We start from the raw sequence: 15,988 nt of genomic DNA, 5'->3' as shown, positions 1-15,988 counted from the left end.
TGCTGTGTGTGTGTGGATGGCTGATGTCATAGCCACAGGCAAGGAGTTCAACTTTGTTTTCCACAAGCTTTAAGCCCCACTTGCATTCTTAAATGCCAGGCATCTTCTGGGTTGGGTTCTCTGACCTGGAGATACCCATTCCAACTAGTCACTGGTGTTACAAGGGCTCCAATGGCCTTAGACAAGCTTTGTCCCCTGAGATTGCTGGCTGCCCAGAACTCTGAGTCATGCTTTTGTGATGACATTTGGTTACTTGCCATATGGTGTCTCAAAGGGTCTGGTATCATTTTCTGTAAGAAATCATTAGAATCATGTTACAGTGTCCAGGGTCTAAGAGTGGCACTTGACACTGACAGGAGGAACACACTGCTGGGTGACCTCAAGTACCCTTTGGAAATGGGGAAAACCGTGGGAAGGTTTGGATTAACCCATTACAGGGCAAAGCAAGGAGAGGATTGGCTGGGACTCCCAACAAAAACTTTGTAAATCAAAAGACTCATTGTAGGCTTAGCCAGCTTGGCTCAGAGATTGAGCCTCAACCTATGAACCAGAAGGTCACGGTTCGCTTCCTGGTCAGGGCACATACCCAGGTTATGGGCTCTATTCCCAGTAGGGGCCATGCAGGAGGCAGCCAATCAATGATTATCTCTCATTATTGATGTTTCTATCTCTCTATCCCTCCCCATTCCTCTCTCTCTAAAAAAAAAAATCAAAAAAATCAATAAAAACATATTTCTTTAAAAGACTCATTGTAGGACTATTCCAAAATGTTGGACAGAAGTTTCAGGGTGCTATTTATTAATACTTCCATTTGGTGCTTATAAAAACTGTAGCTTCAAAAATACTGATCATTAAAAATATCAGAAATTTTTTGTCTTTTGAAATTTTGGTAGGACAACAAATGACCTTTTCCTGCTTCTATAGTTTTTAAGAAGTTACCTTTTCCTTCTTCTATATACTTTCTGCAATTTCCAAATGAGCTACAATGATGCAAGGGTAGGGATTTAGATTCAGACAAATTGTCTCCACTGTTGAATAGCTATGTGGCCTTGGTTAAGAACTAATCTCATGCCATTTGGGTTTCCTTCTATAAAATGGGGAGAATAGTATTAACAGTATCTGCCTTCATGAGGCTCTTGTGAGGATCAAATGAGACCTTTCAAGTAAGGAGCTTACAGTGCCTGGTACACAGTAACTATCCTCAAATTTTAGCAATTATTGTGGTTACGACTATATTTCATTAATTCTAAGGCTTACTTTTTTCTCTCTTTAATTTTGAACTGCTTTTTAATTGGGATATATCTTACATTAGATTGTAGACATGCTTAATGGACAGCGTCTTCTTCCTGTCTTGGTAATACATGAAACAGAAATGCATCTTAAACCAATGGCATTACTTTGTGTTGGGTGAGCCGTTATTTCCCATTCTTATATTTCCTGTGGAGGCTGTGAAACGATAGCATTTAGCCCTGAATGCGCCTGGCCTTTCTCTATCCCTATTATCCTCCCATTTGGAGGAGTACGTCCCCAGCTGTAGAGTAAGGCAGGAGACAGGCTGCAGACACTCATCCCTGCCTTGCCTAGTCTTCTTGGGACTGCAGTATGGAGGGGTGAGTGGAAGCCAGGTGAGTGTGGGCATTGAGGCATTTGCAGCAAACCTGGAGAAATAGATAAGGAGTAGAATTAATTTGGGTACCCAAATGGCTGTCTTCGATGGAGCTTTAGGTGAGGCCAGGTCTCCCAGATTTTTGATCGTGGAGGTTTGACGCAGTCTGAACAGCTGTACAATTAACTTTTAACTGATGCAGCCTGGGCCAGAGCTTCTTTCCCTCAGGCCACACAGGATTTTTGACTTGCTGGTTACTTCTGATTAGGAGTCTCTCTATTCACAGGTCAGTGTCTGTCTTTTATGGAGGAGGACCCAGCAAATGCATGGGGCCCATGGTTGGTCTCAGCAAACAGCCATGAGGGGCTGGTGAGCAGGCAGACATTGGCCTTGTCCTCAGCAAAGGTACTGTTCCCCAGGGGTGGCTTTGCTGTGCAGGCTGCAGCTTGTCCTTGGATTACACAGGCAAGCATGCTCTGGCCTCCTGGGCTTCTTGGAACACCAGTGGGCCCTAGAGGGATTAATAGCTGGAGGAGCTGAGGCAGTCTCCAGTTTTAGGGAAAAAAGGACATGCTTTTAAAGCATCATACTTTTACTGCTTTTATAATGCAATGCATCTGAGGTGTGTGAGTGTGTGTGTGTTACAGAGGTTTCAATTGTTAGTGCCCGACCTTGGTAGGAGCACCAGCTGATCTGCATCCAGGATGAACTGTGACGTGTGAAGCAGCTCACCCTGCATTCACAGTGCTTGTGCAGTCAAGAATCACTCCTCACCATGTGATCTTCATTTAGCTCAGATTAGAAGGCTGGGTTCTCAGGACTAGTGAACCAGCAGCAAGAGGTAGTAAACATAGTCTCTATGGGCAAAGGCAGCAAAGATACATAAGAATGTGAATGCTATGTAACTAACTGGGGCCTACAGTCAACTCAATATTGGGGTGATAGTGAGGGAAAACGTATGGGAAACGATGTAACTATGTCACATCTAGATTAGCACACACTCTTCATAGTTACCTGATTCTGATTCTATGGGAGCTAGTTTACAACTCTGTACGTTGAAAATAACTGATAGCAATGCAAAGTAATTTTTGTGTATAGACATGGAAAAGATTCCTTCTGTGAGGGACAACCCTTACACTGCTATCCTGTGCAAAAGCCAGTTTTGCATTTGTTTGCACATTCATTTCAACATTCCTTACTCCAAAAAAATTTGTGCTTCTTTGATTTTTCCTTTGATCCAGTTGCCTGGTTCTTCCATTGAATCAATTAGTTAAATAAAATCACTAGCACATGCCGAAGCCGGTTTGGCTCAGTGGATAGAGCGTCGGCCTGCGGACTGAAGGGTCCCAGGTTCGATTCCGGTCAAGGGCATGTACCTGGGTTGCGGGCACATCCCCAGTGGGAGATGTGCAGGAGGCAGCTGATCGATGTTTCTCTCTCATCGATGTTTCTGGCTCTCTATCTCTCTCCCTTCCTCTCTGTAAAAAATCAATAAAATATATTTTAAAAAAAAAATCACTAGCACATGTTTATTTTGTATATACATATGTCATGATTTTGCTCCTTTTAAAAAATATATTTTTTTATTGATTTCAGAGAGGAAGGGAGAGATAAGAAACATCAATGATTAGAGAATCATTGATCAGCTGTCTCCTGCACACCCCCCAATAGGGATCAACCCACAATTTGGGTATGTGCCCTGACCTGGAATTGAACCACAACCTCCTGATTCATAGGTCGATGCTTAACCACTGAACCACACCAGCCAGGCTGATTTTTCTACTTTTGAAATATTTTTTAACACTAGAAATGTGGAGTTCAAAAGGGAATTGGAAATTTAGAAGGTTTTTAATATACTTGATGGGAAAGAATGGAACCTCAAATAAGACTGGGATGCCACCAGGTCAAATTACTAGACTATGTTCAAGTGTCAATATCTTTTTTCCCCCAAATGCATTATATTTTAATCTTTTCTTAATCCTCACCTGAGGATAAGTTTATTGATTTTAGAGAGGAAAGGGGAGAGAGAGAGAGAGAGAGAGAGAGAGAGAGAGAGAGAGAGAGAGAGAGAGAAAGAAGAAGGAGGAGGAGGAGGAGGAGGAGGAGGAGGAGGGGAAGGGAAGGGAAGGGAAGGGAAGGGAAGGGAAGGGAAGGGAAGGGAAGGGAAGGGAAGGGAAGGGAAGAGAAACATGTCTGTCTCCTGTATGTGCCCTGACCAGGAATCAAACCCACAATCTTTTTCATGTGTATATGGAACAATGCTTCAACCAACTGAGCCACCCAGCCAGGGCAGATCTTAATCTTTAATATCCAGCATTATTGCTTTAGGAATTTTTCCCTGAACAAGGAATAGAGCACTACTTACATAGAAATATATAGGGTGTCCCAAAATTCACGCAAGATATGCAATTGAATTGAATTGCAAATCTTGCGTGAATTTTGGGACACCCTATACATGCATAAAAAGTAGTTCTCCATTTTCCCAGGGACAAAAAACAATAACTTCTTGAGTATTCAAGTATTTTGTTGTAATTAAAGTCTTAGTCATCTCATTTATTAGCTCTGTAACATATTTAAATTAAATGTAATTAGACAACCGTTACAATTTATAAATGTAAGGCGCTATTATTGAGTAAATGGTTTCGTCCATGAGTGGATGTGTCCCTTCTCCCACCCACTAATGAAGCAGCAGTGTGGTTAGTGCAATTTTATGAGTAGATGACCCATTGCTGCAAACGCTAATTCTCTCCACCTTGTGTGTATGTGTGAGTTTGTTAAAAGGCTCAAGCAGCCTCTATAATGATAAGCGGGGAGATGAGCTAGGCTTGGGCTTTTGGTGCAGATGACCATATCTGTCTGAATCAGGTGGTCTGACCCATCCTCAGTAGCAAGCAGTCCTCCAACGGCTTCCTCAAAGGCAGATGTGACATTCGTGGCATCTTTTGCACTTGTTTCAAAGTAAAGGTAGTCCCCATTATTCCTTCATCAGGCTTAGGGTTCTTCTGCAGATACTTGCCGATCACTTATGTCACCCTTGTTACCCAAATCACAAAAGAAAAGCCTTCAGACTCTTTTACATCTGGTAATAAAAAATTCTTTCTTCCAGTTACTCAACTTCTGAAAGCTTTGAGAATCATTGACACTAAACGTGAGCAGGCAACCGTCAGAACCGATGTAAAGTGGTGTCCTCGGGTTTCTAAACTGCTCTTGACCAGCCGCGTCCCAAATTCACATGGTAACAAAATGTCCATCTAACTCCAAATCTTTATTTTAAAATTCCACACCTATTGTATAGAAGAGCTAGGTACCAAATTTATTAGTCACCTATCTATTCATTAGAGAACTCTTCCCAACTTCACCATCCCCAAGAAGAATTACTTTTAAAAGTGGTGATTTTCCTGCCATTATTAACCTCAAGATCTTTGATTTCAGAACCTTTAATTGTTCAGTTCAAGCATCATCATTATCTCTAGGGTTCTTGGGAAGATTTACTGAGACACAGAGGAAAGCAGTTCACCATTGTGCCACCCTCATTGTAGGAACACAGGAAGTTTCTCTTGGCCACACAGAGGACGTCTGGGAGTTCCCAGCTGGCCTGTCCAAGTGCAATGAGAAAAGTGAGAGGGTTGGGGACCCGGCAGGCTGGACAAGGTGGCGGGGTTGCCCCCACCCAGTGCCCAGGGAACAATGTCAAGCAACAATATCTTCAATGTCCTTTTCTGAGAGGAGAAAATATGCATAACGGATTTCTCCCCCCATCTAGAAAATTCATAGTCCAAAAAAATCTTTACAATAACTATTTCCCAATTGATTTGAAGTTCATAGGCCATGGCCTCCAGACAACTGGCATAAACTCTGGCAAACTGATCCAGCTCAAACCAAGGAGGTATCTACCTTTCCTCAATGCCGCTGAGTCTCTGCAGTGTCTTTGCCAACTCTTTTTGGTTTAGACTAAGTATCCAATTCGGAGAAAATAATTTTGTTCTGGGCTAACTGCCCTAGGAACTAAAGATCGAGTTATTTTGGAGGCAAAATCAAAACTGTCTCAGCAGTGGTTCCAGGATGCTATTCAATGAGGAAGCATTCATAATGGGGGATCTCAGAACTGTTAATGTTTCCCTCCCAGGGGTGGCTGCACCCCAGGATTAATGGTTAATAGAACACAAAACTAAAGAATGTGTTTGGGAAACACCCCTGACGTTTCCTCCCATGTGAAGGACATGCATTAGAGAACGCTTTCCACTCCCTTATTTATCAGACCCATGAGTTGAGGAGAAAATGGGCACGAAGAGCATAGACTCCTCATTTCCCCTGCCTTCTGAGAGTGAGCTGCCCAAAAGGAAACCTGCGCCTTCCTCCTCACACGCAGAGGACAGCCTGCCCATGGGAGAGGGACTGTCCAATTCTGGTTCCAATATTAGGAAGTTCATCCACAGATACAAGCCCCCTTCTCCAGTACTAGTTTTATCAGTAAAAAAAAATCACATTACACAGCACCTTGCATAATAATTTCTTTTTTTAAGGAAGCACATTATACAGCACAACAATGTGTATAAATTCTTTTAAAATTACATAGCTATACTATATGCTAATATATATTAATGTAATATATATTAATACTGTGGTGAACTGGCTTTAGACCTGATGAGGCCTGGATAAGATTAATACCAACCCAAAGGCCTTTGAGAGTTCAACACCCTCCCCTGAGGTTTACTTCTTAATGTGCCTATCTGCCTCTGTACTTCTATACCCTTGTACACTGATTTGTTTCACCTTATAAAACTCATATGTAAAATAGTCCTTTCTCAAGAAATCTGTTCCCTGTAAGCCTTTTGTGAGTTTTTGCTGACTATTGAAGGTTTAAACGTGTGGTGTTGATTACTTAGACTCCTATCTCAATAGGTCTTCAGACTTTATCCTGCCTGATTCTGGAAGCTTTGGTGCGAGCCAACATCTGGCCCCAAGAGAAAGGTGATAGAATAAAATTTTATCTTTATCATTAGATATGTATACGTATGGATATATTATATAAGTATATCTACATATACACGAATTTGTCTGTGTTTATAATAGCATGTGTATGTATAAAATATCCCCTGGCTCCCTGGATATTTTAAAATTTAGAAAGCTATTTTTCAAGTTAACAATGGCTATCTGTGCATAGTAGAGGCTCAAATGGCTTTTACAATCTTCTTCAAACTTTTTTGAATTTTCTGAAATTTTTACAAGCATGTACTACTATTATAATAAGAAAAAAATACAGTTATTTCAGTTTTGAAGATAGAGGCATAATACTAATGACAAAGCACTATTTCTCTGGATCTGTCTGCACCAGCTCTGCAGAAGCCCAGTGCCTTCAAACTCACCCCAAAGTGTCTGAGGAGCTGTAGTGGTATTAGGAAGCATTCATGATGGGGGATCTCAGCACTGCTAATATTAGCTACCACATTGGTCTCCCATTTGCTGTTGCCTCTGTGGGGATATCTCCTGCCAGCATGCCTAAGGGCATCCCTCCTCACATGGTTCTCAAAGACCCCTACACTACTGCCGGTGGGTGCCCACCAGTATCTCAGCTAAGGGGCTGAAGGTCTCACAAGGACACCAACCCCTATCTTTGCCCAAATTGACCTTCTTCTATTGACTTTCCCTTTTGCAACTGCCACGGAGCACACTGCTACTTTCCAGAGCCAGTAATGACCTTTTTCTCCCTTTCTCTACTTTTGATAGGAAGGAAAGATTAAAAAATAAACAAGGCTTAATGTCCAAACCAGTCTTGCAGTTTTCGTTCCATCTCAGGTCAGAGAGAACAAAGGATCCCTGTATTCCTTCCTTCCTGGAACTATCACCACAAGGCCCTGGAGGCTGCCTGGAGCAGCTAACAGCCTGGCTGGACCACCCACACAGAAATGACAGAAGCCTGTCTGACTTCCACTCTGCTTGTTTGGTGGATGGTGGGGAACCAGACAGAAGTCCCCCAAGCAAGCACCCCAAGTAGACTTATGACAACTGCACTGTCAATTCCAGTCCATCAGAGAAGATGTGCCAATATACCCTCTCACCATCCCGAGAACCCAACCTCTCTATGGAAGGGTCACCCGCTTACAGTAACCCCTGCAGAGGATCCCTGGGTAGGGGAGCACTAACCAAGCTCATAAATTATGGCCTCTTATTATGATCTCCACAATCTCAGGGTGGCGAACACACAAAATCTGGCATCAAATCTCAAAGGGCCAGTCTAGCCAAAGAACCACACTACTTCTAAAGAGAAAAACATGGAATTTCGGGATCTATGAAAAACTGGCTGGCCATAGGCTGATATACTGATATACTAGTATTTTACTTCAGTCCACTCACCTGAAGGGGTGAGAGAGTAAATACATACATAAATACATGCACTTCTTAAAATATATACAGGATTGGGCAAAAGTAGGTTTACAGTTGTTCCTATAGAAAATAACACAATAATTAATAAATAATAATCAAGAATAAACTGTGTTATACATCCTCACAACTGTAAACCTACTTTTGCCCCACCCTGTATAGACTTCCCAGGGAATAGCATTCTAGCCAGAAGCAACATTCCAGAGAAAGACTAAAGGGAGTTTGTCTAGTGTCTTCAATCAAAAGTTAGTCTTTTTTAGGCCCTAGGTGGGTGGTTCAGTTGGTTAGAGTATCATCCTGATACACCAAAGTTGTGGGTTTAATCCCTGGTCAGGAAACAACCATTGAATGCATAAATAAGTGGAACAACAAATCGATGTCTCTCTCTCTCTCTCTCTCATTCAATTTTAAAAGTTGATCTGGTTTAGAGCAGGGTACATAAGATAAAAGGTCAGAGAGATTATAGGGTAGAGATGGTGTGAGGTCCTGTAAACTATTGAAGGGTGCCTGTCACTTACTGGGTGAGATGGGAAGCCTTTAGACGGTTTTATTAATTATAATTATGCTAGAGTTATTTATTTTATTATAGTAAACCTAAGAAGAAAGGTAAATATTTTTTATAACCATGTCATCACCCTGGTCCCTGTAGACATCAAGTTTGCAGTCATAGTTCATCAGAATATCATAATACAGGTCAAAATATCTGGCTTTCTCCACCCTGTTAGACAGTCAGTCACGTTGACTCACCTTCAGAAATATGCCGCTCTGGTTGCCTCCTTTCTCTAGCTTTTGAGGCTTTGACTACACTACTCTGCTCTCTCGCCCCTATAAGCACACCTTTCCTTGTCATCTGCTAGCACCCTCATCACCTGGGCTTTTTTTGATCCCCTTTTCCAAAGCCATCTCCCTAGACCTCATCCAGGCATATATTCTAGGTCTTCAACCTGAGCTGCCTTACTTCAGGACCCACATCACTGACAGCAAGATTTATGATCTCTGGAAAAGGAACTAGTAACACCCTGAAATTTACTCAGCGGCCACACCTCACAGGTAAACTCTATAAATGGAGCTTATATTTGAAATGAGATTTGAGAGTAGAGGAAGCAGTTTCACTTCTAAACCTAAAGTAAGCTTTTCTGAAATTATTTCACCAATTAGGATAAAAGTTAATATATACTCAGGAGATTAAAGACTAGGGATTTAGCCTGAAGAGTTACACATGTTTTGGGAAAAGGAAGAAATCAGGCCATAAGTGATTTGGCAGAATGCAATTTGTAAAAGCAACTTAGACCAAGGTAAGTCAGCGGATGTCAGTTTGCTTCTCAAAATCCCCACTCATAAATACCAACTCAAATATATGTGAATAGTTGAAAGAACCAGCTGACATGGGAATCCACATATCCACCTTGGTTGTGGAACTTTCTGGAGCTCAGTTATTTCAAAATATTTGGACACTGAGAGTACATAACAAGGGTTAAAAGATTATGACTGGAAGGTAGAGCATTTCTCTCTATTCCTTCCTTAGGTAAAGCCAAACCCCTGTATATTATATATCAAAAAAACGTAAAAATATTCTAAAAGGTTGAGAAAAGAAGACAGACCAAGGGACCTTGGAACCACTGGAAACAACATGACTCATTAAATGATTGAAACCTTAGTAACTAGAGAAGTAATTTGTCAGGTAGAGTTTACAGTTAACTAAAGCTATGGGATAGTATTCAGCACTTCCTCCAAAACAAGGCTTTCTAAATATTTTAGAATTAAATTTAACCTTTCTTCCCCCTATCATATTTCTGCCCCTTAACCAAGTATGAAGGCAATGTTATAATGTTAGCAGGAAGAGGCACTCCAGTTGGCTGTATGAACCAACATACAATGTGGTTGGAAATGGAATGAAAGAATCTGACATCAGATTATCTGTGGTATAAAACTTATCTTTTCTCCTTTATGTCATCCCTAATGTTTACTAATTCTTTTTACATAAAATGAAATTTTATCTATCTTAAGGATTAAACAGGTTTGGTAAATGTGATTATGTCTAACATAGAGCAAAGTAAACAATTGGTACTTAATATTAGTTTTTTTCCTTCATCTCAGTTTTCTGTTGGACAGAAAAATCTAGAAATATTTAGAATGAACTCTACTATTCACCTATTTTTATGTTTTCTTTGAAAAAAATTGTTATCCTGAGTATAATCCTGATGTATAGATCATTTGGAGAAGAAATTACTACAGTGTATAATCATACGATCACTCATCTTTAGGGTGACCACTTAATCTATGACCCGATCTGGGACACTTTTGAGAATAAAGAGGACACGATTAATATGTTTCTTTAGTCCATCAGGATTATCATGGAAAAAAATCAGCATATAAAGTCACAGATCAGATTCAGCTATAACCTAAGAGCTGAATCACAAAGGCATCAGAGCAGCCAAAATGAAGACCCCAAAATGAAAACCCCCAAGTTCACTCAGACCATGCATTGTATTTCTGGAAAGACTCCAATAGTTCTCAGCAGAGCCCATTTACTCTTTATTATTATTATTATTGTTTAAAGTATTATATATGCCTCCTTTTTCCCCCTATTGACCCCTCCCCCGAACCCCTCCCACCCAGGACAAGCCCCCACCGCCCCAGTGCATTTACTCTTATTTTAAACCTAGTTTGTCAAGATTTCTTTTCTAGTTTCTAATTCACAAAAGATGTTCACTATAAGACATGAAAACTAATGGAAAGGCAGCAAGGGAGGTACTACAACCATGAATAGACTTAGATGGCCAAAGTATAGCAATTTAGGAGTGGGGCAAACAGTTATACACCTCAACAGTGTGAAATAGCTGTATTCTAGAACAGTGCCTGCAATCATGTTCATAATGCTGACCTGGAGTCATTTAGGAAAGTCTAACTCATGTTCAGATTATAGTTTAAGGCATTAGTAAAGCCTGAACTGCATTTCCACCCAAAACTTTTTTGAAATTTTGTTTTTCAGTGAATAAATGTTTAACTATTTGAAACTCAGCCAACTAGTAAATGCAATGGGGACCTTAGCTTGAACCCCAGCTGGGCCTGACCTGGTACTCAGAGGTATGTGATCATGACAAGAAGGCCTATGGACTATGGTGGAGGGGTGGAGGCGGGTTAGAAGAGGTCAATGGGGGGAAGGGACATATGTAATACTTTCAACAACAAAGATTAAAAATTAAAAAAAAAAAAAGAATGCCTATGGTAAGAACTACAGGGCTCCTTGAGAAGAACTCACCTTAAGGAAAAAGCAGCACTCTCAAGAGAAGGTGCTGTTTCTTAGAGATGAGAGTGGGTCATTTCTGAGAAACTGTGGTTCTTATTGCTTTCTGGTCCGCTTCCTCCAACTCCCCTTGTTCTCCTCTCCACTGCTGCCCCATCTGCAGATCTGTGAAGAGCCGAGGAGAGTGGACCACTAACAAACATTCGTTAGGTGGTAGCTGAAAGCACTGTGTATGAACTACACATGGGACACCCCAGGGATTTGAAAAGGGCCAGCAAGCCCACAATAGTCGTAGAACCCAGAGCCATGAAATCATATGCTACCTGCAGGGTGGCACAGACTGATGGGGCCTGAGACACACAGATCTCAGACTCATTTGGGGGTCTGAGTAGCTGAGATATTTACTGTGCATTGTTAAATGAATCTTCCCCTATGCTACTGGTTTTCACATACACAACACTTGAAGATTTTACGCATAAACTGTTTTCTGATGATAAAAGAAATATATCTACTGTATAACTACCTGATATAAAGATAAAATCAATATTAATTGTAAAGAAAAAAGGATATAAATATATATTATATATGTATGTGTATATAGCATATGCAATTATATATATGTACATGTTTGTATAATGTATATTCTTTAAATAGTGTGGAGAAATGTAGGATGATAAAAATAGAGCAAATAGCTGAAAGAACCAAAAATCATAGCAATAACAGGGCCTGAAAAACTTTACAGTGTTCTAAATCTAGAACTGAATTTTCTCATGCATGCATTTGCATGATTGTATGCACATGTTCAGTTTTTTGCACCTCACTGTAGGGAAGTTATTTGGTAGGTAATGTCTTTGGAGACTGGGACTCTAACAAAATTGTTATAATGTAGATAAATTTTGCTTAAATCATTATCCTGGGAACTTAAACAAGGTTTATTTTTCTATATGGCTGTGATCTTTCTTGAATAAATTATTCAAATATCTCCTTAGGTAAAGAGCACTCATTCAAATATTGAAAATGAATGTATGGTATATGTGTGTATTTATATATGACCACACACTTGTTCTGGGATTGATTTCAGATATAAGACTGATTTAGAATGTGACTGGTTATTTCAAATAATTAAGAGATAATTGTAAATAAAATACATTTATCATTAAAAATAGGAATGCACACTATTGGGATTTGATGACAGTCCAAAAACGGCACCCTCCTTTCCCTTGAGTTTTGAAATAAGATTTTAAAAGTTAAAAATAACTTTCTGTGTCAACAAAAACTTATTCAAATCCTGATTTTTTTATAATAGCATGATTTTCTACTGTATAATTAAATCATAACATATTTAACTCTTCCATGATTGACCACATATTATTTCAGTTTTTCACTATTTTACAATAAATGTTTTGCACATATATTGATTTATCTTTTTCTTTTTAAAATATATTTGTACTGATTTCAGAGAGAGGAATGGAGAGGAAGCAAGAGATAGAAATAGCAATGATGAGAGAGAATCACTGATCAGCTGCCTCCTGCATACCCCGCACTGGTGACCAGGCCTGTAACCTGGGCATGTGCTCTGACTGGGAATCAAACCATGACCTCCTGGTTCATAGGTCAATGCTCAACCACTGAGCTATGCTGGCTGGGTGATTTATATTTTTCTAATAATTTCCTAGGATAAAGTCCTAGAAGTAGGATTTCTGGGTCATAGACGATATCCATTTTGAAGGATTTGTGGTACAATTTTACAAAGTGCCCTTCACAATAATAGTAGCAAGTATTCTCCCACTAATTCTGTAGTACGGCTCATTTTCCCATGTACTTGCTGTCACTGGATATGATTGTTATATACATTTAGCAATCTGTTGGCTGAGAAATTGTAGGTCTTTTAAAAAATTGTTTTACTTATCTGATTACATATAGCAAGGATGTATTTCCTTCTTTTTTTAATTGAACAACTATAGAAATGTAAATTCTTCATCACAGTATTTTAAATGTTTGTCCAGTTTTTTTTTTAATTCTGATGTTGCTTTATTGTATTTTTTTCAACATAAAAGTTTTATATTTTCCTTTTTAAACATATTTACATATCTTGTGCTTTATGGCTCTGCCTTTGGTGTCATGCCAAAGACTTTTATTTACCTAAAGTATAAAATTATTCACCTAGTTCACATTTTTCTACTACCTTTATCATTTGACATTTACTTAAATTTTTAAACATACCGAATACATTTTTTTATAGAAGGTTAAGGCAATGATTGAACTGTTTGGGTTGTTTTATTTGTTGGGGTATTTTGCTTTGTGGATCTTTGTTTTGCAAAAGGCTAGCCAGTTATCCCAACACTATGACTCCCTCTGATTTGAAATGTCTGACTTATGACCATCTTAATTTGACCCTAGACTGGGAGAGATTGGGAAATATAAGAAAAACATATGGAGCCTACCTGTCCATGACATTAAAGTTTTGCATTTCAGGAGCTGCACTAACCCCACTATAAAACTTGCTTGTTATTTTTATTACACCCTGGTAGCTTGCATAATTTTGGGCATACCACCCAGATAGTCTGTTCACTAAACAGCTAGAAGTTCTTGCTCCTTTTTCTTCTGAAGACTATTTGAAGATGAAAAATTACAGGAGAGATCTACACTGTTTGTCTACTCTAGGCTTTAAAAAAAAAAAAAATAGATTCCCTTACTGTCCCTTCCAAGTTTTAGATAAGTGGCTTTTTTTTTTTCTTTTGTAGCAACATATAAAGACAATACACTGGCATAGCACCTTTTAATGACACTGTTCCTGCTCTCTCTAGCCAGCAGGTAAGAATTGCTCCTAAGCACCTTGGTTCTGATTTTAGACTGAGAACTGTATTGAAATCTCCATTAACCTGGGCCTCTGGGTCTGGCATGTGATGAAGAGTCTTCTTTGCTTGGATTTCAAGACTCTTGTTCTTAGTAATGTTGACCACAGGCTCCAGGGAGAAGGAGGGCCTCCGTCTGAACACTGTTTATTAACTTGTTTTATTCTGCCATTCACTGTAATTACTTACCCAGAAACTACATTCTGAACAAATCTTTTTAGAAAATGGGAACTCATGATTATACCCTACCTTATATCACAGTTATGTGTGTATTTTAGCTTCCTTACTAAATTATATACTTCTTTAGGGTAGAGCTTTTGTCTTCTACATATTGGTTTCCTCCTGGGGTACCTAGTTCAGATCTGGGAACACAGAAAGGCAGTCCCTAACACAGGATTCCACTTACAGAATGGCTATAGAAACCCTACTCGATCGCCAATTAACTGTGTGACTGTAGGCAAGTTGCTTAATCTCTTAGAGCAGTGGTTCTCAACCTTGGCTGCACATTAGAATCACCTGGGAATCTTTTTAAAACCCTGATTTCTGGGCCTCATCCTCCGGAAATTCTGTTTCTTTGTTATGGGGTGGGGCCACAACATTAGTAACAAAGAAACAGAATTTCTGGAGGATGAGGCCCAGAAATCAGGATTTTAAAAAGATTCCCAGGTGATTCTAATGTGCAGCCAAGGTTGAGAACCACTGTTTTAGAGCCTTCCCTTTCCTTCCTTCCTTTGTTCCTTTAAAAATCACTTACTGAGCGCCTGCTCCATGCTAGATACCAGGGGATACAAAATAAAATAATAAGCAACAGAGGAATCTTTGTTCTCCCTAAGCTGTTTTAAGATTAAAAAGGCTAACAAGAGCCCTGCCAGCATGGCTCAGTGGTTGAGCGTCGTCCTATAAACCAGGAGGTCACGTAGGAGGTGTGCAGAAGGCATTTGATCAATGATTTTTCTCTCATGGTGGATGTTTCTATCTTCCTCTCCCCTCCTCTCTGAAATCAATAAATACATAGACATATATTTTTAAAGTCTATGTTTATTCAGGACACCACAAGGAAACATTTGCAAAGTGCTTTTATTGACGCAATGGATGTAACAGGAAGGTATGAGAGTTAAAGAACAATCTGCAGGCCAGATGCTGCTGCTTAATGCTTGATTTCCAAATGAAAACAACACAAAGCTTTCATTATAAAAATGATTGACGTATTTTGAAAAGTCTGCTCAAGAGAAGAAGCATGTCTTATAAGAACTTGCAAAGGAGACAAAGTCTCTTACTTCTATTGACTTTCTTTTTTCTCATGCCCTTAAAATCAGAAGCAACCTTTTGAATTAGAGCTTTTAAAAAAATGTTTAAAACATGTATCTTATACCCTTCCTTTGGCCCATATTTTGGCACAGGGAGGCGGGCGAAGGTGTGGGAGAGAGGATGCCTGGGGAACTGTGTGGTGAGCACCGGGAGGAGAGCCTGCTAAAAGTGGAGGAAATGCACAGCAAAGACAGATGTTGCACACCAAAGAGAACTTTCTCCTGTTTCACAAATTCTCTCAGTTCTTGTGAATTTAGTATTCACATGTGTGAATAGCTCAGTAATTATTTGCAAACTTGTTTTAAAAATAGCTCTAATTTTTTTTTTTTTTTTTTACTAACATGAAAGTTAAACTTTCCAATACCCCACTTGGAATTAAAACTGAAAATCTCCTCCCCCTTCCCTTTTTGTTTAAGTGATTGTGAAATAAAGCAGGCGTAATGTACTCTGTACTCTAGGCAAAGATTGAGGCTTTTCAATCCAGTGCAAATACAGTAAGTTGATTGAAAATAACCAGAATCTCTCACCATCTGTCAAACACTTAATGCCATGTCCGTTTCAAGGTCATAGCACTCCCAGCTATTTTTCATT

The 15,988-nt window shown here is 39.5% G+C and overlaps 1 pseudogene; it reads right to left on the bottom strand.

The window, feature by feature from the left end:
* Positions 1-4,400: 4,400 nt before the first annotated feature.
* LOC118656518 lies at positions 4,401-5,011 on the bottom strand (annotated as a pseudogene).
* Between the last annotated feature and the right edge of the window lie 10,977 nt (positions 5,012-15,988).

This window comes from Myotis myotis, unplaced genomic scaffold (genome assembly GCF_014108235.1).
Source record: "Myotis myotis isolate mMyoMyo1 unplaced genomic scaffold, mMyoMyo1.p scaffold_m19_p_5, whole genome shotgun sequence".
In the NCBI taxonomy this organism is placed as follows: Eukaryota; Metazoa; Chordata; class Mammalia; order Chiroptera; family Vespertilionidae; genus Myotis; species Myotis myotis.
The sequence above is the reverse complement of the archived record's forward strand: the minus strand, read 5'-3'. Positions and strand labels throughout refer to the sequence as shown.